The sequence below is a fragment of the Bos grunniens genome, chromosome X (genome assembly GCF_055505025.1).
Source record: "Bos grunniens cultivar Pamir isolate PY7600 chromosome X, Bosgru_T2T1.0, whole genome shotgun sequence".
Lineage (NCBI taxonomy): Eukaryota > Metazoa > Chordata > Mammalia > Artiodactyla > Bovidae > Bos > Bos grunniens.
In genome coordinates, this window is record NC_141194.1 from 51,463,543 (window position 1) to 51,490,080 (window position 26,538).

Genomic DNA, 26,538 nt, shown 5'->3' on the forward strand with positions numbered 1-26,538 from the left:
TTTTCCAGTCCTGTGGCCACTGCTGAGTTTTCCAAATTTGCTGGCATATTGAGTGCAGCACTTTCACAGCATCATCTTTTAGGACTTGAAATAGCTCAGCTGGGATTCCATCACCTTCACTAGCTTTATTTGTAGTGATGCTTCCTAAGGCCCACTTGACTTCACACTCCAGGATGTCTGGCTCTAGGTGAGTGATCACACCATCGTGGTTATCTGGGTTATTAAGACCTTTTTTGTATAGTTCTTCTGTGTATTCTTGCCACCTCTTCTTAATATCTTCTGCTTCTGTTAGGTGCATACCATTTTTGTCCCTTATTGTGCCCATCTTTCCATGAAATGTTCCCTTGGAATCTGTAATTTTCTTGAGGACATCTCTAGTCTTTCCCATTCAGTTGTTTTCTTCTATTTCTTTGCATTGATCACTGAGGAAGGCTTTCTTATCTCTCCTTGCTATTCTTTGGAACTCTGCATTCATATGGGTATATCTTTCCTTTTCTCCTTTGCCTTTCACTTCTTTTCTTTCCTCAGCTATTTGTAAGGCCTCCTCAGAGAGCCATTTTGCCTTTTTGCATTTCTTTTTCTTGGGTATGGTCTTGGTTACCACCTCCTGTGCAATGTCACGAACCTCTGTCCATAGTTCTTCAGGTACTCTATTTTCAAAAGTTTCAGATAGATGATTTCATAGCTCCCCCCTTAAAACCCTTCAGTTTTAATGCTAATGTTATAAGAGTCCCAATTTGGTTGAAGTCATCTACCAACTTTCATTTCTCTAGAACTTTAGTTCCTAGATTACTATCCCTGTCTCCAATACCTTGAACCTTGCTGATTTGATTTCTGTTTAAATGACCCTTCCACCTCTGCACAGAGACCTGCCCTCCCTTCCTTGACCTCCTCTCCTCCAGTGATCTACTCAGTTCCTCACTCACTCCCACAGAAATAACCTTGACATCATCACCCAAAGTGGAACATGTATAATATTAAGTTCATGTATCCCACTCTCAGACAATTTCTTCCCATTGCTTCAGCTCATTCTCTCTAGTACCCAAACCAATCATTTGTTGTTGTTGTTCAATCACTCAGTTGTGTCTGACTTTGTGACCCCATGGACTGCAGCATGCCAGGCTTCCCTGTCCTTCACCATCTCCCAGAGATGGCTCAAACTCATGTCCATTGAGTCAGTGATGCCATCCAACCATCTCATCCTCTGTCATCCCCTTCCCCTCCTGCATTCAATCTTTCCCAGCATCAGGATCTTTTCTAATGAGTTGGCTCTTCACATCATGTGGCCAAAGCATTGGATCTTCAGCATCTGTCCTTCCAATGAATATTCAGAATTGATTTCATTTAGGATTGACTGGTTTGATCTCCTTGCAGTCCAATGGGACACTCAAGAGTCTTTTCCAAGACCACAGTTCAAAAGCATCAATTCTTTGGTCCAACTCTCACATCCATACATGACTACTGGAAAAACCATAGATGGACTATATAGACTTCTGTCAGCAATCATCATACCCTAAAAACAGACACTGAAACATCTTAAAGACTTTGCACCCATGAATATAGACACCAAAGCATATCAGAGACAAGTCACCATGAAAACACCACCCCCCCGCCTCAAAATCATTATGACTTCAAATCCTGGCAAAGATCCATGAAAATCTCAGCTACCTCCCACATGGACTGAACCCCCAAATTCATAACCCTGTAACCCCCCAGGTACCTTACACCCTGGGATAAAGACCCTCCAAGAGTATAGAAATTTTACAACCTGAGGCACAGACCACCAATAACACAGACCTCATCCTCCAGAACAGACCAGTAAACAACTTAGATACCTCATACATTAGACACATAACCCCCCAAAAGTTCTGAGACCTACAACCCTGACACAGATCTGCTCAAACCTCAGAGACCCCAATCATGTCTGACACCTCACACATCAGACACAAACCCTTAAAGAGCTCAGAGGTATCCCACACCAGATCCCAAACACCTTAGAAACTATACATCCTTAATCACAAATCCTCCAAAAGCTCATAGGCCACATGTGGTGGGCACAGACCCCCAGAAAGCTACACATCTCATACCATGGACACAGAATCCTAAATAGATTTGTAACCTTATACCTTGTGACACAGAAACCCTGAAAGAATGGAAACATCAGATCCTAAGACAGAAAACTTAAATCAGCTCAAAGATCCTCAATACATGGTCCATCTCCACAAAAGCATCATAGAGAACTTAACACCCAGAGACACAGCCCTAGAAAGAGTTCAGAAACAGCACATCCTACAAACTGATCCCAAACAGAGGAGAGACAGCTCATTCTACAAAAAAATCCCCCAAACAACTGTAGATGCTACACGTCCAAGGATATCTACCCACAAATTGCCTGGGTGCTATCATCTTGAACAGAAACCCAGACAGCTGAGTGACCTCACATTCTGGACACGGGAACTAAATTACCTCAGCTCAGAGCCCTGAAACATACATCCAAACAAAAACCAGCAATGCAAACCTTAAAATGCCAAAGCCTCCATACTTAGGGATACAGACCCATAGAATATCAAAACCTCACCATCAGGGAAAAGTCTCACGAAGGTTGGCAGTCCCCATACCCTGGACAGCAAAACCACAAAGGGCTCAGAGGCCTCAAACTCAGGGAGAAAGTGGGTAAATCAGCTTAAAAGAATGCACAACCGAGAAAACAGGACACCTGGTGGAAGAGGAGTTAAGATCACATATTTCTACCGCAGGGGCATGGGTTTGATCCCTTGTCATGGAACTAAGATCTCATGTGCCACACAGCATGGCCAAGAAAAAAAAAAAAAAGAAAATAGGACATGAGACAGCTTAGAAACCTCGTACTTTGGACACAGATCTCCCAAAAGCCCAGAGACCTTACACCATGGGACCGAGAAGAGCTAAGAGATTTCACTCTGTGGAACAAAGACCCAAGTAACTCAGATACCCCACACCATGGATAGAGACTCAACATACTAAACTATAAAGATATCATGACATAGACAAAGACTCTCAAGCAGCTCAGACACCTCACACCCTGGGACACAGAACCCCTAAGCACCTAGTATCACCATATGATAAAATGTCCCCATCAGCCTTTGAGATTTCACAACTTGGAAGACAAGATTCCCAAAATTACTTGTACATTTAACATTCTGCAAAGAGACATTAAAAAGTTTACTGATGGGATTTCCATGGTGGTTCAGTGGCTAACACTCCATGCTCCCAATGCAGGGGGCCTGGGTCCAATCACTGGTCAGGGAGCTAGATCCCACATGCTGCAACTAGAGATCCCGAGTGCTGCAACCAAGATCCAGCACAGCCAAAAAAAAAAAAAAAAAGAACAATGTTACATTAAAAAAAAAATCTTTTTTAAGAAAGCTTATTGATCTCACATTTCGGACAGTTGCTAAATCACCTCAGAAACCTGGCACATGGCTAGACATACCTTAGAACAGCAATGTGGCCTCAATTAAGGAGAAAACCTCAAAAATTCAGAGATGTTAATAGTCAGGGATGCCAACCCTCAAAATATCAAACACCTCACAACCATGGTAATGGACCCACAAAGATTTCGGACAACTCATGCCACGGTCAAATACAAATCAGCTCAGAGACTTGCACGTGCTCAGAAGTGTGAGAGGTACACATTGAGAAGTAGAACCACAAAGGATTCAGAAGCTTCACAGCCTGAGATACAGCTTAGAGACCACACACTCTCACATACAGACCCCCAAACAGCCAAAGGAAGTCACAGCCTGAGACAAAGAAACACAAATATCTCAGTGACCTCACATCCATGTGACACAGACTCCCAAACATCTTAGAACCTCAGACTGTGGGTCAGAAACTCCCAAACGGGCTTCCCAGGTGGCTCAGTGGTAAAGAATCTTCCTGCAATGCAGGAGACCTGGGTTCGATCTCTGGGTCAGGAAGATCCCCTGGAGAAGGGAATGGCAACCCACTCCAGTATTCTTGTCTGGAGAATCCCCATGGACAGAGGAGCCTGGTGGGCTACAGTCCATGGGGTCACAGAGTCAGCCATGACTCAGTGACTAAGCATGCGCACACCCTGGAAACACAGACCAAAGTACTCAAAGTCTTCACATACTGGGAAGAAGAGCCCCAAACAGTTCATGGACTCCGCAGCCTAGGACACAGATCCCCAAAAAACTAAGATACGACGCTGTCCCTCAGCCAGCCTAGAAGCATTACTCTGCCCCCTGCAGAAAAGGTGACAGTGTAGGTGGTCTGGTATTGTGGCTGCTGTCTCCCTCCTCCCGCCATGGGGCCAGAGAGGGAACTTTCTCCAGATTCTCCCATATCCTTACTGTGAGAGCTTGGTGGGGTTCCTGGAGTAAAAACCTGCCCTGCAACCCCCAGAAGCTTCACACTCTCTAGCCTGCACTCAGCCTCCAGCAATCTGTCAAAATTTCTAGTTAACGTTCCTCTCAGCTCATATAGCATCCGGTGGCTTCTGCCCCAGATGAGCAAATGCTCTGGTTCTGCGCTCCTTGCAGGCACTAGTTTTTCGGGTTTTTTTCCCCAGATTTCAGGATGACCATCTGTCCTGTGATCTCAGTTCTCTGATGAGTTCATGCTATCATTAATTTGCTCTCTGTCTAACTTCTTTCCTGTTGAAGGATAGGAGTTACTTTTCTTCAGTTCCTTATGTGTCCAAGTTGAAACCAGAAGTCTTTTCACTTATCTTTTTAAGAACATTTTCTCTCTCTCTTTTTAAACTATTTTATTTATGTATTTTTGGCTGTGCTGGGTTTTCACTGCTGTGTGGGGCTTTCTCTAGTTGCAGAGAGTGAGTCCTACTCCCTAGTTGCAGTGTGCAGGCTTCTCATTGTGGTGGCTTCTTTTGTTGCAGAGCACAGGCTCTAGGGTGTGAGGGCTTCAGTAGTAATGGCATGTGGGCTCAGTGGTTGTGGCTCCTGGGCTCTAGAGCACAGGCTCAATAGCTGTGATGCACCGGCTTAGTTGCTTCACAGCGTGTGGGATCTTCCAGGATCAGGGATTGAACCTGTGTCTCCTGTGTAAGTACATACTTTACCACTGAGCCACTAGGGAAGCCCTTCTTTTCATTTTTTTTTAATCTTAAAAGCTTTCCTCCTTTTCATCTATTTTTCTTAAGCCATTATCTGTTGTGTTTATTATGTTCCTTCTAGTTCAGTCTTTGCTTCTGAAATGAGTCTTAGTTATTTCTAATTCTTTAATTCTATTACTTCATTTTTGGATTTTTCTCATTCTAATTTAAGCTGCTCTTTCATATCTTATATCATTTATTAAACTCAGTTCATTTGGAAATACTAGGATGGAAGTTTCATTGGTTTTGTTTGTCTTTCTGACATTTTCTTATTATCCATAGGGATGTTACTCTGCTCCTTATCCTCTTTTTTCTTGTAATAATGTTATATGAGATTTGACTTCCCTTCTTTTATATAAAATCAATTTTCTTGAATGTTTAGAAAGGAAGCATGGTTCAGGATTGCTTTTTTAACTTCATGGCTTTATAGCTCCCTCTTCTGTTTTTGTAAAGAGCTCAAAACTGTGGGAACTTGGTCTCTGAGATCTTGGGGTTTCTATTCTACTCTTTCACTTTTATCTGGACCTTCTTTTCTTTTAACTCTATGTTCTTCCTGCTCACATTGGATTCTGTTCCCAGAATTTCCAGTGTGGTTGTTTTGACAGTTCATAAGACTCAAACTGTTCCTCCTTTCAGAATTATTCTTTATTTTTGTGTATGGATGACAAGTTCTATTAATAAATTTTTTAAAATCTCTATGAGATACAGAGAGTTGAGTGGGGGAAAGAGAATGAAAACACTAGAATATTATTAATAAAGAATAATTTTAAGGGATTCTCTGGCAGTCCAGTGGTTAGAACTCCACACTTTCATTGCTGATGGCCTGGGGTTCAATTCCTGGTGAAAGAATTAAGATTCCATAAGCCTCGTGACCAAAAAAAAAAGAATAATGTTACCAGTCCATGGGGTTGCAAAGAGTCGGACACGACTTAGTGACTGAACAACAACGTGGGGGGAGGGTGGATACTAGGTAGATGGACAGCGATGGCAGGAAGCTTTTCACTGCACACCTGTTAATCTTCATTTTTTAAGTAAATGCATATCATCTATTCCAAATTTAAGTAATTTTTCAAATTGTGCCTCCAAAATAAAAGACATCAACCCATGAGGACAAGAATTGGGGAAGAAAATTCTGGAATGTATTTTGGTATATAGGAGGCATATGGATGAGTGGTAATAGCAGAACAGAGAAATCAAAATCATATACTAGCAGTTGGGAGGATAAAAATCAGCATGATATTAAAAGTGGAATCCCCAAATGACTCTGAAATCAATAGTATCAGGTACTCTGGAAGTAAGAGTGCATTCCAAAACATGAAAAGATTCTCAACATCGTTAATCAGAGAAATGCAAATCAAAATCACAATAAGATTTCACCTCACACCTGCAGAATGGCTATCACTGAAAAAGTCTATAAATAACAAATGTTGGTTAGGATGTAGAGAAAAAGGAAACCTTGTATACTGTTGTTGGGAATATAAATTGGTGCAGCCACTAGGGAAAATAGTATGGAGGTTTCTCAAAAAAAAAAAAAAAACAAAAATAGGCTTCCCTGGTGGTCCAATGGTTAAGAATTCACCTTGCAATGCAGGGGACACCACTATGAGCTCTGGTCCAGGAAGATCCCGCATGCTGTGGAGCAACTAAGCCCCTGTGCCACAACTATTGAGCCCGCACTCTAGAACTCATGAGCTTCAACTACTGAAGCCCAGATTCCTAATCTACATAACAAGAGAAACCACCACAATAAGAAGCCCTCGCACTGAAACTTAGAGAGCAGCCCCTACTCGTCACAACTAGAGAAAGCTCAAGTGCAGCAACAAACACCCAGCACAGCCAAAAAAAAAAAAAGAACTATCACATGACCCAGCAAATCCACTCCTGAGTATTTAACTGAAAAAAAAAAAAAATGAAAACACTAATTAGAAAAGATACATGCGCCCCAATATTCATAGCATCATTTACAATAGCCAAGACATGCAAGCAATCTAAGTGTCCATCAAAGATGAATGGATAAAGATGTGATGCATATATATACTACTCGATCATAATTAAGAATGAAATTCTGCCATCTGCAACAAGAATGGACTTGAAGGGTATTATACTAAGTGAAATAAAGTCAGACAGAGAAAGACAAATACTGTATGAGATCATTTATATGTGGAATCTCAAAAATAAAACCACTAGTGAATATAGCAAAAAAAACAGGTTCACAGATATAGAGAACAAACTAGTGGTTACCAGTGGCGGGAGAGAGGGGGCAACAAGAGAGGGGTAGGGGATTAAGAGGTACAAACTGCTATGTATAAAATAAAAAAGCTACAAGGATACATTGTACAGCACAGAGAATATAGCCAATTTTTTATTATAACTATAAATGGAATAAAATCTTTAAAATTTTTGAATAACTATGTTGTGTACCTGAAACATATAAACAATATTGTGCAAAGTATATCAAATATACTTTGATATAAAAAATAAGAACTTAGACCCAAACATCTCCAGTTCTACCACATGAGTCTGGAAGGATATAAAAGATCTGAACAATTATTAATAACTGACATATACAGGACATTACAGCCAATAACAGCATAATAAACTTTTTGAAATGCATACAGAACATTTATCAAAATTAATCACATCCAGAGTTTTAGAGTAAGCTTAATAAATTTCAAACTGCTGAAATATCTCAGAGCATATCCTCTCATAATAGTAGAAATATGTGGTATTGGGACTTCCCTGGTGGTCCAGTGGTTATGACTCTGTGTTCCCAATCCAGAGGGCCCAGGTTTGACCCCTGGTCAGCCAGGAGTTGGTGATGGACAGGGAGGCCTGGCGTGCTGCAATTCATGGGGTCGCAAAGAGTCGGACACGACTGAGTGACTGAACTGAACTGAGGGAACTAGATCTCATATGCAGCAACTAAAGATCCCACCTGCCACAATTAAGAGTTCGCATGCCATGGAAGGTTAAGACAAGGCCAGAGGAAATAAGAAATGTATACAAAATAAACTTTGTGCATGTTAACAATTAAAAAAAAAAAAGAGTTCACATGCCACAACTAAAAGACCCCACATGCCACAATGAAGACATGGCCCAGCCAAATAAAGAAACAAATAGGGACTTCCCTGTTGACTCAGTGGTAAAGAATCTGCCTGCCAACGCAGGAGACATGGGTTCGATTTCTGATCCAGGAAGATCCCACATGCCACGGATCAATTGAGCCTGTGCTCTAGAATCTGGGAGCAGCAACTACTGAGCCCACATGCCCTAGAGCCTGTGCTCAGCAAGAGAAGCCACCACAATGAGAAGCCTGTGCACCACAAGTAGAGGGGGGCCCCTGCTCACTGCAACTAGAGAAAAGCCAGCACAGCAACGAAAACCCACCATGTCCAAAAATAAATAAATAAAATTATTTTTTTAATGAAATACATATTAAAAAAGAAATATATGATATCATAACTAACAATATGATGACAAACATCTAGAACTCCTGGGAAATTAAGTAGTACATCACTAAATAACAGATGGGTCAATGTAGAAATCAAGTTAGAAATTAGAACTGAATGATAATGAGCATAGATTATATCAAAACCAGGAGATACAGCCAAAGCTGTACTTTTATAAGCCTGGGTGCCTATGTAGGGAAAAGAAAACCTTGAAGCTAAATAACCTCAGATTTCATCTTAAGGAACTAGAACATGAGGAATAAATAAAACCCAAGGCAGGACTTCCCTGGTGGGGCAATGAATAAAAATTGGCCTGCCAATGCAGGGGACGTGGGTTTGATCCCTGGTCAGTAGTCCCTGCTTGCCACAGCTAGAGAAAGCCTACACACAGCAATGAAGACCCAGCACAGCCAAAAATAAATAAATAAATAAATTTTAAAACCTTTTAAAAATTAAATCTTAAAAAAATTGTCTATCTATTATTATTATTTTTGGCCATACCACAAGGCATGCAGGATCTCAGTTCCCTATCTAGGGATCAAACTCATGCCCCTGCACTGGAAGCATGTAATTTTAACCGCTGGACTGCCAGGGAAGTCCCATGTAGTGATGTCCTTTTTATTCCTGATATTTGTTATTAGTATATTCTCTCTTTATTCTTGATTAGTTTTTCTAGGTGTTTATCAATTCTTAAATAATATTTCTAACAACCAACTCTTGGTTATTAATATATATATTTTTTATGTATTTGTTTCCTATGTGTTTGTTTTCTGTACTTCCTTCTTTTTCCTTTTTGCTATTGCTTTGGGTTTTTTTAAATTTTTATTTATTTATTTATTTATTCATATATTTTTATTTTTGGCCATGCTGGGTCTTTGTTGCTGCCCTCAAACTTTCTCTAGTTGTGGTGAGCGGGAGCTACTCTTCATTGCAGTGCATGGGCTTCTTAGCATGGTGGCTTCTCTTGTGGAGCACAGGCTCTAGGTGTGTGAGCTTCAGTAGTTCTGGCACATGGGCTCAGTGGTTGTGGTGCATGGGCTTAGTTGCTCCTTGGCATGTGAAATCTTACTGGACCAGGGATCAAACCCATGTTCCCTACATTGAAAGGCAGATTCTTAACCACTGGACCACCAGGGAAGTCCTAAGATAGATAGATAGATAGATAGATAGATATATTTTATATGAACCGTTTTTAAAGTCTTTATTGAATGTATTACAATATTGTTTCTGCTTTTTATGATTTGGTCTTTTGGCTGCAAGGCACATAGGATCTTAGCTCTCCAACCATGGATTGAACCCACACCCCCTGAGTTGGAAGGCAAAGTCTTAACCACTGTACCACCAAGGAAGTCCCAAATAAATTTTTTTTAAAACAAGGATATCACTACAGGTCTTATAGACATTGCAAGTATTAAAACAGGGGAATTTCCAACATCTGTTGGCTCATAGAAAAAGCAAGGGAATTCCAGAAAAACATCTACTTCTACTTCATTGACTATGCTAAAGCCTTTGACTGTGTTATTACACAGATTACAACAAACTGCAGAAAATTCTTAAAGAGATAGGAATACCAGACCGCCTTATTTGCCTCCTGAGAAACGTGTACGCAGGTCAAGAAGCAACAATTAGAACTGGACATGGAACAACAGACTGGTTGTTGAACAACAGAAAGGTCCAAATTGGGAAAGGAGTGTGTCAAGGCTGTATATTGTCATCCTGCTTATTTAACTCCTATGCAAAGTACATCATGTGAAATGCAGGGCTGGATGAAGCACACGTGGGAATCAAGATTGCCAGGAGAAATATCAATAACCTCAGATATTCAGATGATACCACCCTAATGGCAGAAAGTGAAGAGGAACCAAAGAGCCTCTTGATAAAAGTGAAAGAGGAGAGTGAAAAAGCTGGCTTAAAACTCAACATTCAGAAAACTAAGATCATGGCATCCAGTCTCATCACTTTATGGCAAATAGATGGGGGAAAAATGGAAACGGTGCTAGACTTTATTTTCTTGGGCTCCAAAATCAATGGGGATGGTGACTGCAGCCATGAAATTAAAAGATATTTGCTCCTTGGAAGAAAAGCTATGACAAACCTAGACAGCATATTCAAAAGCAAAGACATCACTTTGCCAACAAAGGTCTGTATAGTCAAAGCTATGGTTTTGCCAGTAGTCATGTATGGATGTGAGAGTTGGACCATAAAGAAAGTTGAGTGCCAAAGAATTGATGCTTTTGAACTGTGGTACTGGAGAAGACTCTTGATAATCCCTTGGACTGCAAGGAGATCAAACCAGTCAATTCTAAAGGAAATCAACCCTGAATATTCACTGGCAGGACTGATGCTGAAGCTGAAAATCCAATACTTTGGCCACCTGATGCGAAGAGCTGACTCACTGGAAAAGACCTTGGTGCTGGGAAAGACTGAGGGTAGGAGAAGAAGGGGGCGACAGAAGATGAGATGGTTGGATGGCATCACTGACTCAATAGACATGAGTTTGAGCAAGCTCTGGGAGACTGTGAAGGACAGGGAGGCCTAGCATGCTACAGTTCATGGGGTCACAACAGTCGGACATGACTGAGGGACTGAACAACAATGCCCTCCTGCACTTTTGGTGGGAATGTAAACTGATACTATTATGGAAAACAGTATGGAGATTCCTTAAAAAACTAGGAATAAATCTACCATATGACCCAGCAATCCCACTACTGGTCACACACCCTGAGAAAACCACAATTCTAAAAGACACATGTACCACAGTGTTCATTGCAGCAATATATACAATAGCCAGGACATGGAAGGAACCTAGATGTCCATTAACAGATGAATGGATAAAGAAATATGGTATATATATACAGCAGAATATAACTCAGCCATAAAAAAGAATGAATTTATATCAGTTCTAGTGAAATATATGAACCTAGAGCCTCTTATACAGAGTTAAGTAAGTTAGAAAGAGAAAAAAAAAGTATTGTATATTAATAACATATGTGGAAAATGGCACAGATATATAGAAAAATGGTACTAATGAACCTAGTAGAGAACGAACTAGTGGACACAGTGGGGGAAGGTGAGGGTGGGACAAATTGAGAAAGTAGCATTGACATCTATACACTATCAAGTGTAAAACAGTGAGTAGGAAGTTGCTATATAACACAGGGAGCCTGTCCTGGCACTCTGTGATGACTTAGAGGGGTGGGATTGGGGGAGGGGAGGGAGGATCAACAGGGAGGGTATTTATATATAATTATGACTGATTTGTGTTGTTGTATAGCAGAATCCAACACAACATTGTAAAGCAATTTTCCACCAATTAAAAAATTTTAAAAACAAAAAACAGAACTATGAACAATTTATGCAAATAAATTTCACAATTTAGATGAAAATATGCAAATTCCTTGAGAAACAAAGCTCTCCAAATGAACATGAGAAGATATAGACAGTCAAGTTTTGATCATGGTAAGCTGAAATAAAATGAGATAAGAAATATCCCCTCATTCTCTATTTTCTGTAAATAGGCATGTAGAATTGATATTTCCTCCTTAGAGGTTAGATAGCATTCACTGGTGAAGTCATCTGGGCCTGGAGTTTTTTGTAGGGGAATGTTGTTGAATCCAATTTCTTAACAGTTATGGAACAATTAAGAGTATCTATTTCTTCTAATGTCATTCTTAGTCATTTTATTTTCAGAGAACTTGCCCATTTTATGTAAGATATCAAATTGCTCAACTTGTTTATTATATTTACTTATTATCCTTCATATATCTGTAGGATATGTAGTGATGTCCTAATTTTTATTCCTGGTGTTAGTAATTTTAATTTTCACTTTTTTTCTCTTGATCAGTCCTGCTAGAAAATTTTCAATTCTACTGACCTTTGAAATGATTAGTAAAACTTCATGAAAAAAATGCACCTACATACTGTTATGTACTGCAGGTAGGAATGCAAAATAATATAAAACCTATGGAGAACAACTTGGCAGTATTCATTGAAATTACAAATGCACATATACCTTTTGACCCAGTAATTACATTTCTGGAAATGTGCAAAATGCACATGATTATTCATTACAGCATTTTCATAATTAGAAACTGAAGACAAACCAAGAATAAATACATTATGGTACATACACACAAACGAATGCTCAGGAAGTATAAAAAAATGAAGAAGTTCTCTATGTATTGATTTGTAAAGATTTCCAGGATATATGGTTAATAAAGCAAGATGCAAAACAGTGTATCTAGTGAGTACGCCACATTTTGTGTAAGAAAGGGGGGGTTATATCTAGTCATAATTGCTTGTACATGCATAAAGATATTCTGGACAGATACACAGTAAACTAACAAAGATGGTTACTGAAGAAAACCCAAGTTCTTTGTCCTGCAATACAAGTCCTTCTAGGAAACGCTCTGAAGACAGATTGCCTGACACTTTGGTATAAGACTTTGGTGATACTATTGTTTCTTCACCTCAACACAAGATAACAGTACCTATCCTCATAGGGTTATGAGGATTAAATGGATTAATGGAGTCTCTGGCACATAGTTAACATTCAATAAATCCTAGCTCAGTTATCATCATAATTTGCCTGACTCTAGCCTACCTTCTGATCCACCTCCCCAACAACTTCCTTACAGCTGTGGCTTTCAAGTCTAGCCGCAAATTAGGATCACCTGGGAGACTTTTTCCCCAATACTGAGGCCTGGCCCCACTCCCGAGACCATATATATCAGAGTCTCTAGGGAAGGCGGTTAGTGGAGCCCAGGCACTGACATTTTTAAACAGCACTCCAGATAATTTTGATCATGCCTACCAGATGCTGGAGAAGGAAATGGCAATCCACTCCAGTACTATTGCCTGGAAAATCCCATGGACAGGGGAGCCTGGTAGGCTACAGTCCATGGGGTCACAAAGAGTCAGACACGACTGAGCGACTTCACTTACTTACTTACTTACCAGATTATTGATTCCCTCAATGCACATGATACATGTCAGGCTCATTCCTGCCTCTGCACTTTTGCCCACATTATTCCCCCTCCCACTCCCACTCTGATTTGGGAAGCCTTTCCATCCCACATCCATTACTACTCATCTTCCAGGACCTAGTTTAGATACCCTGTCCTCCATAAGGACTTTGCTGTTTTCCACACACTCCTTTGATGATTCCCTGCTGCCTACAGGGTAAGGTTCTTCTCCAACAGATATTTAGTCCCTGTGCTTGTATCATTCCAAACTACATGTTCTTCTGAAGCCACACTTATGCCTGAGCCTCTGCACATGCTCTTCCAAACCCCCAGCCTCAACCATACCCTTAACCAACTACTACTCATCCTTCAAGACCCAGCTCATACAGCACTCCTATGAAGCCTACTCTGAGCCCCTCTGCTAGTCCCCCTGAGGTAGAGTTAGGTATTTTCTGCCCTCTATTCCCTCGCACTTTGGACTTATCTCTAACACTTAGCACATGGTGTTGTCATATATTTGTCTGGGTTGCCAGTTAGTCTGAGCTTCTGGAGGGCAAGGATTGTGATTTTTCCATCTCTCTAACTTCCCTATAGCACAGAACCTGCACAAAGGAAGTACTTAGAGAATATTTGACAAATTCTATTGCTCTGTCGGGGTTTACTGGTATTCATTCTGAAAATTGCTAGTCTCCCCTTCAAGTTAAAGCCCTGATAACTGAACAAAATAGTTTAAGGTTAGTATGAACAGCACTGAGGAAACTGGATTATCACCTTTCATTTTAGCCCATTTTTGTCCATAGCCCTTAGATCTAGGGCTAAGATCTCAATACCTTATTTACAAGCCAGGCTTTGAAGTCTAAGATCTTATTAAGGTTAACAAGCCAGCCTTTGAGTACCGCCCCCTCAACCAATTCACTGCCTGACAAATAGCTCTGCTTAGTCAATGGTCCTCACCTAGGCTATACATTCAAAAATCAGCTGGGGAGCTTTTCAACATCCTGCTGCTCAGGAGGCCTGGCAGGTCGGTTACTTTAGAATCTCTGGGGGTGGGCCTCAGACATCAGTGCTTCTTGAAGTTACCCAGGTGATCCCAAAGAGCTGTCAAGCTTGACAGTCACTGGTAGATTTAAATCCATACAGATCCCGCCCCTGGCTCTGCTTTTATTTTTTCCTCCCAACCCTACCCTTTCTTCATACCCTGTCTCCATGCTCCTCCTCTCTCACTCCCACTGGCTTGTTCTCCAGTTGTTCACATTTATTGCCTTGATATGACCTGAATGGAAACTGAGTAGTGGAAACAGCCCTGAGCTGGGAAAGCCTACATTGAGCCTGGGTCTCTGCCCCTTTGTGGTCTTAGCCCTTCATTCTGGATGTTTGTTTCCTCTTGAGTTGAATGGGGGATCATGCTACTTGTTCTGCCTTCTTAAGAGGCTTGTGTGAGGAGCACAGGAAATAACAGACCCTTCTTTGGAAGGAATGATGCTAAAGCTGAAACTCCAGTACTTTGGCCACCTCATGCGAAGAGTTGACTCATTGGAAAAGACTCTGATGCTGGGAGGGATTGGGGGCAGGAGGAGAAGGGGACGACAGAGGATGTGATGGCTGGATGGCATCACCGACTCGATGGACGTGAGTTTGAGTGAACTCCGGGAGTTGGTGATGGACAGGGAGGCCTGGCGTGCTACGATTCATGGGGTTGCAAAGAGTCGGACACAACTGAGCGACTGAACTGAACTGAAAGTTCTTTGGGTGCTGGAGAGCACTGTGGAGATGCAGGGAGTATCTAGAGCTGCACAACCAGCATAAGGGCCATGCAGTGTTAATACCACTCATGCAATACAAGACCATATCAGGAATTCCCTGGCAATCCAGTGGTTAGGACTCTGTGCTTTCACTGAAGTGGGGCATGGGTTCAGTCCCTGGTCGGGGAACTAAGATCCCACATGCCACAAGGTAACTAAGCCCACGCACCACAACTAGAGAAAGCCCTCCTACCACAAGGAAGAGCCGGAGCACTGCAATGAAGACCTAGTGCAGCCAAATACACACACACACACAACCTGGGGAGATTTCTGGTGGTTCAGGGTTTAGGATTCGTGCTTTCACTACCATGGTCTGGATTCAATTCCTGGTTGAGAAACTGAGATCGCACAAGCTGCACAGCGTGGCCAAAATAATAAAATAAAATAAAAACCAAATTTGAAGGTTTGACAAAATGTGAAGCATTTTGTCAGCACTATGACAAAATGTGAAGGTTTGATAAAAGTAGCAGTGTTTTATATTATTCTCTACTTTTCTGTACACTTGAAAAGAAGATGATAAAATAACTATACAAGAGAAAGACATAAACTTTTTTTGGCTGCACTAAGTCCTCCTTGCAGTGCATGGGCTGTTTGTTGCTGTGCATGGGCTTTCTCTAGTTACAGCAAGCGGGGGCTACTCTCTAGTTGCGGGCTTCTCATTGCAATAGCTTCTCTTGCTGCAGAGTATAGGCTCTAGGTGCACGGGCTTCAGTAGTAGCAGCTCTTAGGCTGTAGAGTGCAGGCTCAGTACTTGTGGCATATGGGCTTAGTTGTCCCACACCATGTGCGATCTTGGTTCTCGAACCAGGGATAGAATCTGTGTTAACCACGGGACCACCAGGAAAGTTCCAAGATACAAACACTTTTAAAGCAAAATAAATCAAAGGGATTTTTATCATCATCTTGTCCTAGCTTAATTTTATTGTCCACCCTGGTATAGTGTCAGGAAATGATATATCTTGGAATTGACAGCTGCTTCAAATCCTTTTTGTAAGATAGAGATGTATAAATCAATAACAATAAATTTTTTTAAAACTTGTCTGTTTCCTCTACCTGATTTTGGACATGTTGCTGAGGACATTTTTGCATGCACTCCACCAAGTAATGAATGCTCAGTATGTTCCCTTGAAGAAAACAAAAGGAATGGGAGAGACCCAGGAAGAGCCTGAAGGGGAAGAGGGAATAAGGGTTCCTTCACTTGGATGAAGTCACCCTCAGGTGTCAGTGGCTACCCAACTATCATCCTCTCCCTTGTTGAGTTGCCGCTGCAGTTTCTTGTAGAGGGGTTGAACAATTCCACTGTGCAGCCACTAGGGGCTCTGTAATAAGGTAACAAAATCACAGTTCATGGTGCTCTTTTTTTTTTTAATTATGTATTTATTTATTTGGCTGTGCCAGGTCCTAGTCGCAGCACATAGGTCTTTGATCCTCGTTACTTTTTTTACTGCAGGATCTATAGTTGTGGCATGTGAGCTCTTAGTTGTGGCATGTGGGATCTAGTTCCCTGACCAGGGATGGAATCCAGGCCCCTTGCAATGGGAGTGCCACTGGACCACCAAGGAAGTCCCTATAATGCTTTTTAAGACAGTTGCTCCGCTTTTTCAACAACCTCAGAACTGATCTGCTACTTGGAAAACACGGGCCTGGTAAACAAGCTACAGTTCACCCGTGTAGCACTTTCATTTGATTCAGACACGGGTGCCCTCCTGGGCAGAGGCAGCTCCTCTGGGTTCAGTGTGGCTAGGCTGTGGATTTTAGAAAAAGGCCCCTGGAACTTCCCTGGTGGTCCCTGGTGGTTAAGACTCCATGCTTCCAGTGCAGGGGGCTAGGGTTCAATCCCTGGTGGGGGAACTAAGATCCCACATTCTGCAAGGCAAAAAAGCAAAGAAAAAGCCCCCCTCTCTCCTGGCTGGCACAGCCTTGCACCAAGATCCACAGCACAGCTAGGTGAACATAGAAACGATTGACTTTAGGATCCCTCATCCTAAGAAGACCGTCTCTTCAGCAAGTGGTGTTGGGAAGTTGGGTAGCTACATGTAAATCAATGAAGCTATAATACACCTTCACATTATATACTAAAATAAACTCAAAATGGCTTAAAGACTTTATAAGACAAGACACCACAAAACTCCTAGAAGAGAATATAGGCAAAACAGTCTCTGACATAAATTATACCAAGGTTTCCTTAGGTCAGTCTCCCAAGGCAATAGAAATAAAAGCAAAAACAAACAAATGAGACCTAATCAAACTTATAAGCTTTGGCACAGCAAAGAAAGTCATAAACAAAACAAAAATACATTCTATGAACTTGGAGAAAATATTTGCAAATGATGCAACTGACAAAGGCTTAATTTCCAAAATACACAAACAGCCCCTACAATTCAATAACACACACAAAAAACAAATAACCCAGTTGAAAAATGGGCAGAAGACCTAAATAGACATTTCTGCAAAGAAGACACACGTATGGCCAATTCAGTTCAATTAAGCCACTCACTCGTGTCCGACTCTTTGCAACCCCATGGACTGCAGCACACCAGGCTTCACTGTCTATCACCAACTCCTGGGGCCTCCTCAAACTCATGTCCATTGAACCAACCATCTCATCCTCAATCATCCTCTTCTCCTCCTGCCTTCAATTTTTCCCAGCATCAGGGTCTTTTTCAATAAGTCAGTTCTTCACGTCAGGTGGCCAAAGTATTGGAGCTTCAGCTTCAGCATCAGTCCTTCCAATGAATATTCAGGACTGATTTCCTTTAGGATTGACTGGTTTGATCTCCTTACTGTCCAAGGGGCTCTCAAGAGTCTTCTCCAACACTCAGTTCAAAAGCATCAATTCTTTGGTTGCTCAGCTACTACTGGAAAAACCATAGCTTTGACTATATGGACCTTTGTCGGTAATGTCTCTGCTTTTTAGGCACATGAAAAGATGTTCAATATCACTAATTATTAGAGAAATGCAAATCAAAACTATAATGAGGTACCATCTCATACCAGCTAGAATGGCCATTATTAAAAAGTCTACAAATAACAAATGCTGGAGAGGGTGTAGTGAGAAGGCAGCCCTCTTACACTGTTGGTAGGAACGTAAATTGGTGCAGCCACTATGGAATACAGTACACACACACACACACACACACAGGAATATTACTCTAGCCATAAAAAAGAATGAAATCATGCCATTTGCAGCAACATGGATGGACCTAGAGATTATCATACAAAGCAAAGTAAGTCAGAAAGAGAAAGACAAATACTATATGATATCATTTATATGTGGAATCTAAAATATGATATAAATCAATATATTTATGAAACAAAAACAGACTCACAGATATAGAGAGCAGATTTGTGGTTGCCAAGGGGAAGGTGGGTAGGAGAGGGAAGGAATGGGAGTTTGGGATTAGCAGATGCCAACTATTATACATAGGACGGATAAAAAACAAGGTCCTACTATATAGGATGATATTTAATATCCTGTGATAAACCATAATGGAAAAGAGTATGATACATATATATATATATACACATACATATATATATGGAGAAGGCAATGGCACGCCACTCCAGTACTCTTGCCTGGAAAATCCCATAAATGGAGGAGCCTGGTAGGCTGCAGTCCATGCGGTCGCTAAGGGTCGGACATGACTGAGCGACTTCACTTTCACTTCTCACTTTCATGCATTGGAAAAGGAAATGGCAACCCACTCCAGTGTTCTTGCCTGGAGAATCCCGGGGACAGGGGAGCCTGGTGGGCTACCATCTATGGGGTCGCACAGAGTCGGACACGACTGAAGTGACTTAGCAACAGCAGCAGCAGCATATATATATATAGCTGAGTCACTTTGCTGTACAGCAGGAACTAAATACAATATTGTAAATCAACTGCTGCTGCTAAGTCGCTCAGTCGTGCCCAACTCTTAGCGACCCCATGGACTGGAGCCTACCAGGCTCCTCCGTCCATGGGATTTTCCAGACAAGAGTACTGGAGTGGGGTGCCATTGCCTTCTCCAACTACATTTCAATAAAATTTTAAAATAAATAAAATGAGACAGTTAAAAAAATGATCCTCCATCCTCACCCTCTCAGCACAAGATGTCTTCTGTACAGGGAAAACTTTCATGACTTTATAGGGCAGTACTGCTAACACATAAAATAAGTACTTGTGATTTGGCTTGTGACTATCCCCAAGATCTCAGACTTCAATTGTCCCACCCTCCCCTGCTTTCCTGCACTGCTTTCACTGCATGTTATCTGCATTCCCAAGCCACTGGCCTTTACTCTGGCCCTGGCTGAGAGAAGCCTGGTCCTGCCTCAGGGCTTTTCACTTGCTCTCCCTGCCTTGCCGCTCCCACTTCTTTCTTTACTTCCCAAACCTTTGCACATCAGGGTTTTCAGTTCACCAATACAGCCAATCCTTTCTCCAAGTCTCCCAGGCCTTCAGTACCCTCACTAACCCCTGAAAGTCTTATTTACAAGTTTATTGTTGATTCCACCTCCCTAGAGAACTGTGAAATCTCTTTGCAGGGAACACTCCATTCAAATATCACCACCCCTCCCACCCAAACCCTGTACTAAGGGACTTGCCCAAATTTTAGCCTGACTTCTAACAGCCTTCCCTGGTGGCTCAGATGGTAAAGTGTCTGCCTACAATGCAGGAGACCTGGGTTCAATCCCTGGGGAGGGAAGATCTCCTGGAGAAGGAAATGGCAGCCCACTCCGGTATTCTTGCCTGGAAAATCCCATGGATAGTGGAACCTGGTAGGCTACAGTCCATGGGGTCACAAAGAGTTGGACACGACTGAGCAACTTCACTTTCACTTCACTTTCTAACAGCCTAAGGCTGGGTGCCTGGATGACATAGCCTCCTTTTAAGTTCCTGTCTGAAAAAGTTCAGGGTTTGTCAAAACAAGCTACCATTTGTTCTAGCCAACACCTGATGACAGGCCGCTGATCTCTCTTACAGCATTTACTAAAAAGGGCTTACAATTGTGAATTCCTCTGTCTCTTTGATTGTGAATTCCTCTGTCTCTTTGAGATGTACTCTTTGGGACCCTATGGACTGTAGCCTGCCAAGTTCCTCTGTCCATGGGATTCTCCAGACAAGAATACTGGAGTGGGTTACCATGCCCGCCTCCAGGGGAATCTTCCTGACCCAGGGATCGAACCTGAGTCTCTTGTGTCTCCTGCATTGACAGGCAGGTTCTTTACCACTGAAGCCCATATATATACATATACGTTTATGTATATACATATATCTCCTAGGACTCAGAAACATCTTTCTCAAGGTCCTGAGAGCCAGTCCTTTGAAATATAATCAAGGAAGGATAGGGCCTCCGTTTCCTTCCCAGTAACTATGAGAGGATAGAATAATCCTAACTTCAATAATTGCCAGCTAACAGACACAGCTGGCCTAATTGTAAGCCAATAGGGTAGGGGCCTCCCCAGAAGAAAAGAACCAGATACAGCTTTTTGACATAAGAGAAGCCATTTTATCACACCGGTCAGAATGGCCACCATTAAAAAGTCTACAAATAACAAATGCTGGAAAGGGTGTGGAGAAAAGGGAACTCTCCTGCACTGTTGGTGGGAATGTAAATTTGTGCAGCCATATGGAAAATAGTATGGAGTTTTCTTAAAAAACTAAAAAGGTCTCTTACCTTCTCAAATGGCCTACTCTGTCAATAGAGTATGTATCTCCCTGAATAAACTTGCTTTCAGTCTAAAAACTAAAAAGAGTTGTCATATGATCCAGTAATTCCACTCCCAGACATATATTCAGAGAAAGTAGCACTATTTACAATAGCCAAGACATGGAAGCAACCTAAATGTCCATCGATATATGAATGGACAAAGATGTAGTAAATGTATACAATGTAATATTATTCAGTCATAAAAAAGAATGAAATAATGCCACTTGCAGAAACATGGATGGACCTAGAGATTATCATATTAAGTGAAGTATATCAAGAAAGAGAAAGAAGGGAATTATCTGCTGGACCAGTGGTTAGGACTCAGCACTTTCACCGCTGGAGCCCGGTTCCTTGGTCTGAGAACGAAGATCCCAAAAGCCGCAAGGCATGCCAAAAAAAAGAGAGAGAGAGAGAGAGAAAGAGAAAGACAAATACCATATGATATCACTTATATGTGGAATCTAAAATATGACACAAATGAGCTTATCTACGAAACAGAAACAGACTCACAGACTTAGAAAACAGACTTATAGTTGCCAAGCGGGAGGAGAGGTAGGGAAAAGAAGGACTAGGAGTTTGGGATTAGTGAAAGCAACCTATTATACATAGGATGGATAAACAACAAGGTCCTACTGTATGGCACAGAGAGCTATAGTCAATATTCTGTAGTAAACCATAATAGAAAAGAATATGCCATATATATATATATATATATATATAACTGAATAACTATGCTGTACACCAGAAACTAACACAACATTGTAAATCAACTATACTTCAATTTTAAAAAGAGAGAGAGAAGCCATTTTAGGCCTAAGCCATTTCGTGATCTAAGCCTGGACACAATGATTGCCCTTGAAGATGTGCCCTTGAACACATCTTAAGGAAACAAAAGAACAAACAACTGTTGTCAGGAAAGAGAAGTAATAATAGCAAAGATAATGAATCAGCTGTAAAGACTCTCAGTTCTGTTTCAAAGGTAAAGATTAGCCTGAAGCACTTTCTTGAGCTGTTTTGCAGAATTTAAACCTACCTCCAGCACTCAATCACCAGATCAACTGGAACCTAAGGGATGATGATGTTGACCTTTGCTGACCATCATGGCTTCAACTATAGCTTGGACTCTGACAACTTTTGCCCCAGTTCTATGCTGAATTTTCCACTGCTCAAGCTCCCCCCACCCCAACCCTGCCATGGATATACACACACCACGCAATCTCCTAATAGAATATTTATTTACCCTCGGCTTAAAACTTCCCCAATTTTGCTGTTCAGGGAGACACTGCTTTGGGGAAAATCCCCACTGTTTTCCTTACTTGCTTCAAGTAATAATAAATCCTTCTTTCTCCCGCTCTTTGCCTCGGTTGTATCTTTTGGCTCGACACCCACCAGGAAGCAAACCCAGTTTTTGAGTAACATAATCGCTCTTACACTGACCAACTGTATTTCTAAAATTTTTCACTTCCCTCACTCTACTTGAGCCCCTGCTTGTTCCTCCTCTCCCTCTCTCATTCTCCCTTTAAAACACCCTGCACAAATCGGAATGGAGTCCAGCTTTTTCCCCTACTGTCAGTACTTACTAAACAACATCTGTTTTCACTGCTTTAGAGTCTCAGTTCAGTTCAGTCACTCAGTCATGTCCGACTGCAGCACGCCAAGCTTCCCTGTCCATCACCAACTTCCGGAGCTTGCTCAAAACTCATATCTATGGAGTTGGTGATGCCATCCAACCATCTCATCCTCTGTCTAGCTTTGCTGTCTAGCTTTAAAGTCTAGCTTTGTTGATATTTTACACTCTCTACCTTCACCCTCCCTCAGAGGGAAGGGACCATGTTTATTTTGTTCACTGCTGAATCCTAAGTGCCTCCAAGAATGACTGGCACAACAAACATTTGCTGAATGAACAAATAAATGTTTGTTAAAATGCATATAGTAGGGGACTTCCCTGGTGGTCCTGTAGTTAAGAATCTGCCAATGCAGGGCACACAGGTTCAATCCCTGTTCTGAGAAGATTCCACATGCCATGGGGCAAATAATCCCGCACACCACAACTACTGAGCCTGTGCATTCTAGAGCCCACACGCCACAAAAGAGGAGCCACCGCAATGAGAAGTCCACACATGGCAACTAGAGAGTAGTCCCCGCTTGATACAACTAGAGAAAGTGCATAGCAACAAAGACCCAGCACGGCCACAAATAGATAAAATAAAAAATGTTTTTTTAAAATGCATGTAGTAAAACGACCCTGTTGGGCTGCTACCCCGCAGGCCTACAAGGCCTGTGCATGCCCAGCTTCAAGACCGAAGAAAAAGCCCAGAGCCCAAGACAGAGACATCAGTGGTTTAATGGATGTGGGATCTTACATGTCTGAAGCAAGGTCCTGGAGCGACACCTCACTGTGTGTTGTGGATGACGGGCAGTACATGGCTGCAGTCTTCGCCCTGGGGAAGGGGAGACTGCCAGTTATAGGGGGAATTGACGTCAGGTTGGCTCATTGGTTACCAGAAACTAGCAGAGGAGCACGCCCCTCACTGCCCCACTGATAAGAACATTCGTCAGTAGCTGGGGCCTGGGGCAAGTATGTGGGAAAGTCAGTCATGTGAGTAGGGTATAGGTGAAGCAGGCACTGGTCCAGCAGGGGATGTACACAGAGCAAGAGAACAGCCATCTTGAGTGATCCTTGACCATACAGACCCCAAGATGGGCAGATAAGAGGCCTAGATTTTAGTCTCGTCATTTGTCTTGGTTAACTTGTTATGTGAGTCAAGTTGCTTCATCAACTTGGTTCAACTACTATCTGTGTAATCTGGGGCAGCATATGGAACATCTCTTTGTCTCCATATCCAAGCAATTCCTTCTGCACAAGATTATTGAGAATACTGAAATGGTGTATGAGAAACACAGCAGTGTGAGAGTAGGTGCTCAGGGAATAAGTTCCAAGTTTGACCTTTTAGTGGGTATCCCTTATCTGGTCTCTTACCCAGATTGTAGATTGTGTACATCTGTAGGTTGTCCTCTTAGAGGAGTGCAGACTCTGGAGCCAGACTGCCTTGAATGTGAAGTCCTGCTTTACTCCTTATTAGAGAACAACTCACATGCTTATCTGTAAACTGAGGGTGATTGTAATCCCTACCTCATAGGGTTGTCCTGAGGCCTAACAAAGTAAATATACTCAAAACAGCACCTCATATATACATGTTACTTAATATGACTGGGCCGTCTTCATTCAGAAGAAGCATCAAGCTTCAAGAGCCCCAGTGCCTCTGTGACTTCACACCTGTAGCTGGAGTAGTCAAAGGCTCCCTTCGCTGTCCTTACAAGGGTCTGGGGGTCAGAAGTCAGTTATTAACCCAGTCTCAGATTGGGCCAACTAGCACATAATTCCGTCTTCACTGGGCCAATTCGTACCTCATTCAGTCTACACTACCTGTTCTGTGGTCTGAAGTCACTCTTCTGTGCCCCGCGAATGCTCCCCTCGGCTTATCTGTGGAAGCAGCGGTTTTCCCAGGCCAGAGACGGCTCCAGAGCAATTTTTTCAATTGCTGTAATCCCACCCTGTTCCACGGACCCCCTTTTCGACTCAGAGTCCCCCGGAGTGTGGGTGAGCCCTTTGGAACTGACTGAAAGACTGAGGGTGGGGTCTGGCGCGGTTACTGTGCAAATTTAGTTTTTCTTCAGGGGGACGATATGGGGTACAATGGACCTAAGATTGAGTCCTCTCTAGGCCTCGGAGATGTGAGGACGGGATGGAGAGGGGTTTCCTCTGGGTCTAACACACCCACCCCGTTCCGTTCTCTGGTTTTTTGCCTCCCGCGGGCACCACAAACTGCAACCCGGAAGAAAGGAGGACCCACAAGCGCTACCGTCGAGGACTCTGCGCCTGCCTAAACTGCCCCGGGCGGCCGCACCCCTCCTCTTCTCTCTGTGACCTGTTGTTGTCGCACGCCGCTTTGTCCACATCTCCTAACAGTCACTTCCTATGGGTCTGGCCGCAGTCGTCCCCTCAATCGCACTGGCCAGTTCCACAACTGACTCTCCCGCCCCTCCGGCAGAACGGGGCGAGCAGGACGCGCATGCGCAGACCCCACCTCCACAGAGCACAGCGCGACCCCTCGGAGGGCCTGACAGGGGCGGAAGGAGCATGCGCAGATGCCGCGAACCGCTCCGGAAGGGAAGATGTGCTGAGTGGGTGGGTATTGGCAAAGCCAGACCTGTTCATCTCCGCGCCCCTGCTGCCCTCCTTCTCGCTGAGTCTTATCTTCCCATACTCGATCAGAACTATAGGACAGCCGCGTATCGGAATCTTAGTGTGAATCCTTCCGTTTAGCTAGCAACCCCTCTAAAAAAAGAAGACTGAGTTAATAAAAATCATATTTAATCCGTTGACTTGCTTAGAATGGGTGACTCCTGTAGATCACCGTCCAGTCCTTGGTTCCAGAGCAGGCGACTCTTCTTCCTCACTTGGCAGTGGCAGAAATAAAAGGGGAACTTGCCCCCTGCCAAGCCCCTTTGCTAGACTCTGGGTTCCTACCTTCTGAGCCCCTTTGCCAGTCTCTTCGAGGGCCTGAGCCATCTTTGGGCTCCCTGTGATGACGGATCAAGGTCTCCTCACCGTGTCCCACATCCCCGCCAATGGGACAGTTTCACATGGTGCAAATGGCTTAGGGTGGAGGGCACAAGCACTACGCATGACAGTTACTACTGACAGACCACCTTTTATACTAGATATGATGCACTAGGATAGAGTGAGTATTCGACCCACTTCACGGAGGAGGAAACTGAGGCCAGAAGAGGAAGACAATTCGACCCAGATCACACAGCCATCCCTTCAGTAGGTGCATGATCAAGACTTACCACAGACAGACAGTGCCTCTAAATCCTCACACTTGGAATAGGAACCCCCGCCCTGTGTGCCCCCCACTTCTGGGTGTTGCCCAGTCACACTGGCAGGATTTTCACTGGCACCTCTGCCTCGCCTGGGCTGACTCATCTCCTGCACCCATTTGTTCTGTTCAGAGTCTTTCCTAACTCAACCCAGGCGGGCACGGAGGGGATTTGAGGGCCAGTGCTCCCCTCATAGTTCAGTAGGTAAAGAATCTGCCTGCAATGCAGGAGACCTAGGATCGATTCCTGGGTTAGGAAAATCCCCTGGAGAAGGAAATGGCAACCCACTCCAGTATTCTTGCCTGGAAAATCCCATGGACAGAGGAGCCTGGCAGGCTACAGTCCATGGGGTTCCAAGAGTCAGACAAGAGTTGGTGACTAAACCACCAGAATTGTTGGAGAATTCTCCGCCAGAATTGTTGGAGAATTCTCCACCAAAATCGTCGGAGAAACTAGTCTAGGTCCAGGGCTGGAAAGCTGGGAGGCCCTGAGAGGGCCAGCCCTGGGTTGGCCTCTGGCCAGGTGCAGGGCAGGGGTGCTTTGCACCTCCTGGAGGAGGGGTGATGAGGAGCCCCAAGGGAGAAGCATGCTTCCACCTGCATTACCTCCCTCCTCCCAGGCTCCTGCTCCCTG

At 42.9% G+C, this 26,538-nt stretch overlaps 1 long non-coding RNA gene across 13 annotated transcripts in view; it reads right to left on the reverse strand.

Annotated features, from left to right (window-relative positions):
- Nucleotides 1-25,158, reverse strand: part of LOC147340324 (uncharacterized) — a 76,866-nt gene extending 51,708 nt beyond the window's left edge. For 3 of the 13 annotated variants that reach the window (XR_015159310.1, XR_015159312.1, XR_015159308.1), the window contains exons 1-3: nucleotides 24,876-25,158; nucleotides 24,002-24,096; nucleotides 23,385-23,462 (exon numbers count right to left, since the gene is read on the reverse strand). This is a non-coding gene — a long non-coding RNA (uncharacterized LOC147340324). Of the gene's footprint in view, nucleotides 1-23,384; nucleotides 23,463-24,001; nucleotides 24,097-24,448 lie in introns of all 13 variants that reach the window. The other 10 variants (XR_015159317.1, XR_015159320.1, XR_015159315.1 and 7 more) reach the window with 7 other exon arrangements.
- Between the last annotated feature and the right edge of the window lie 1,380 nt (nucleotides 25,159-26,538).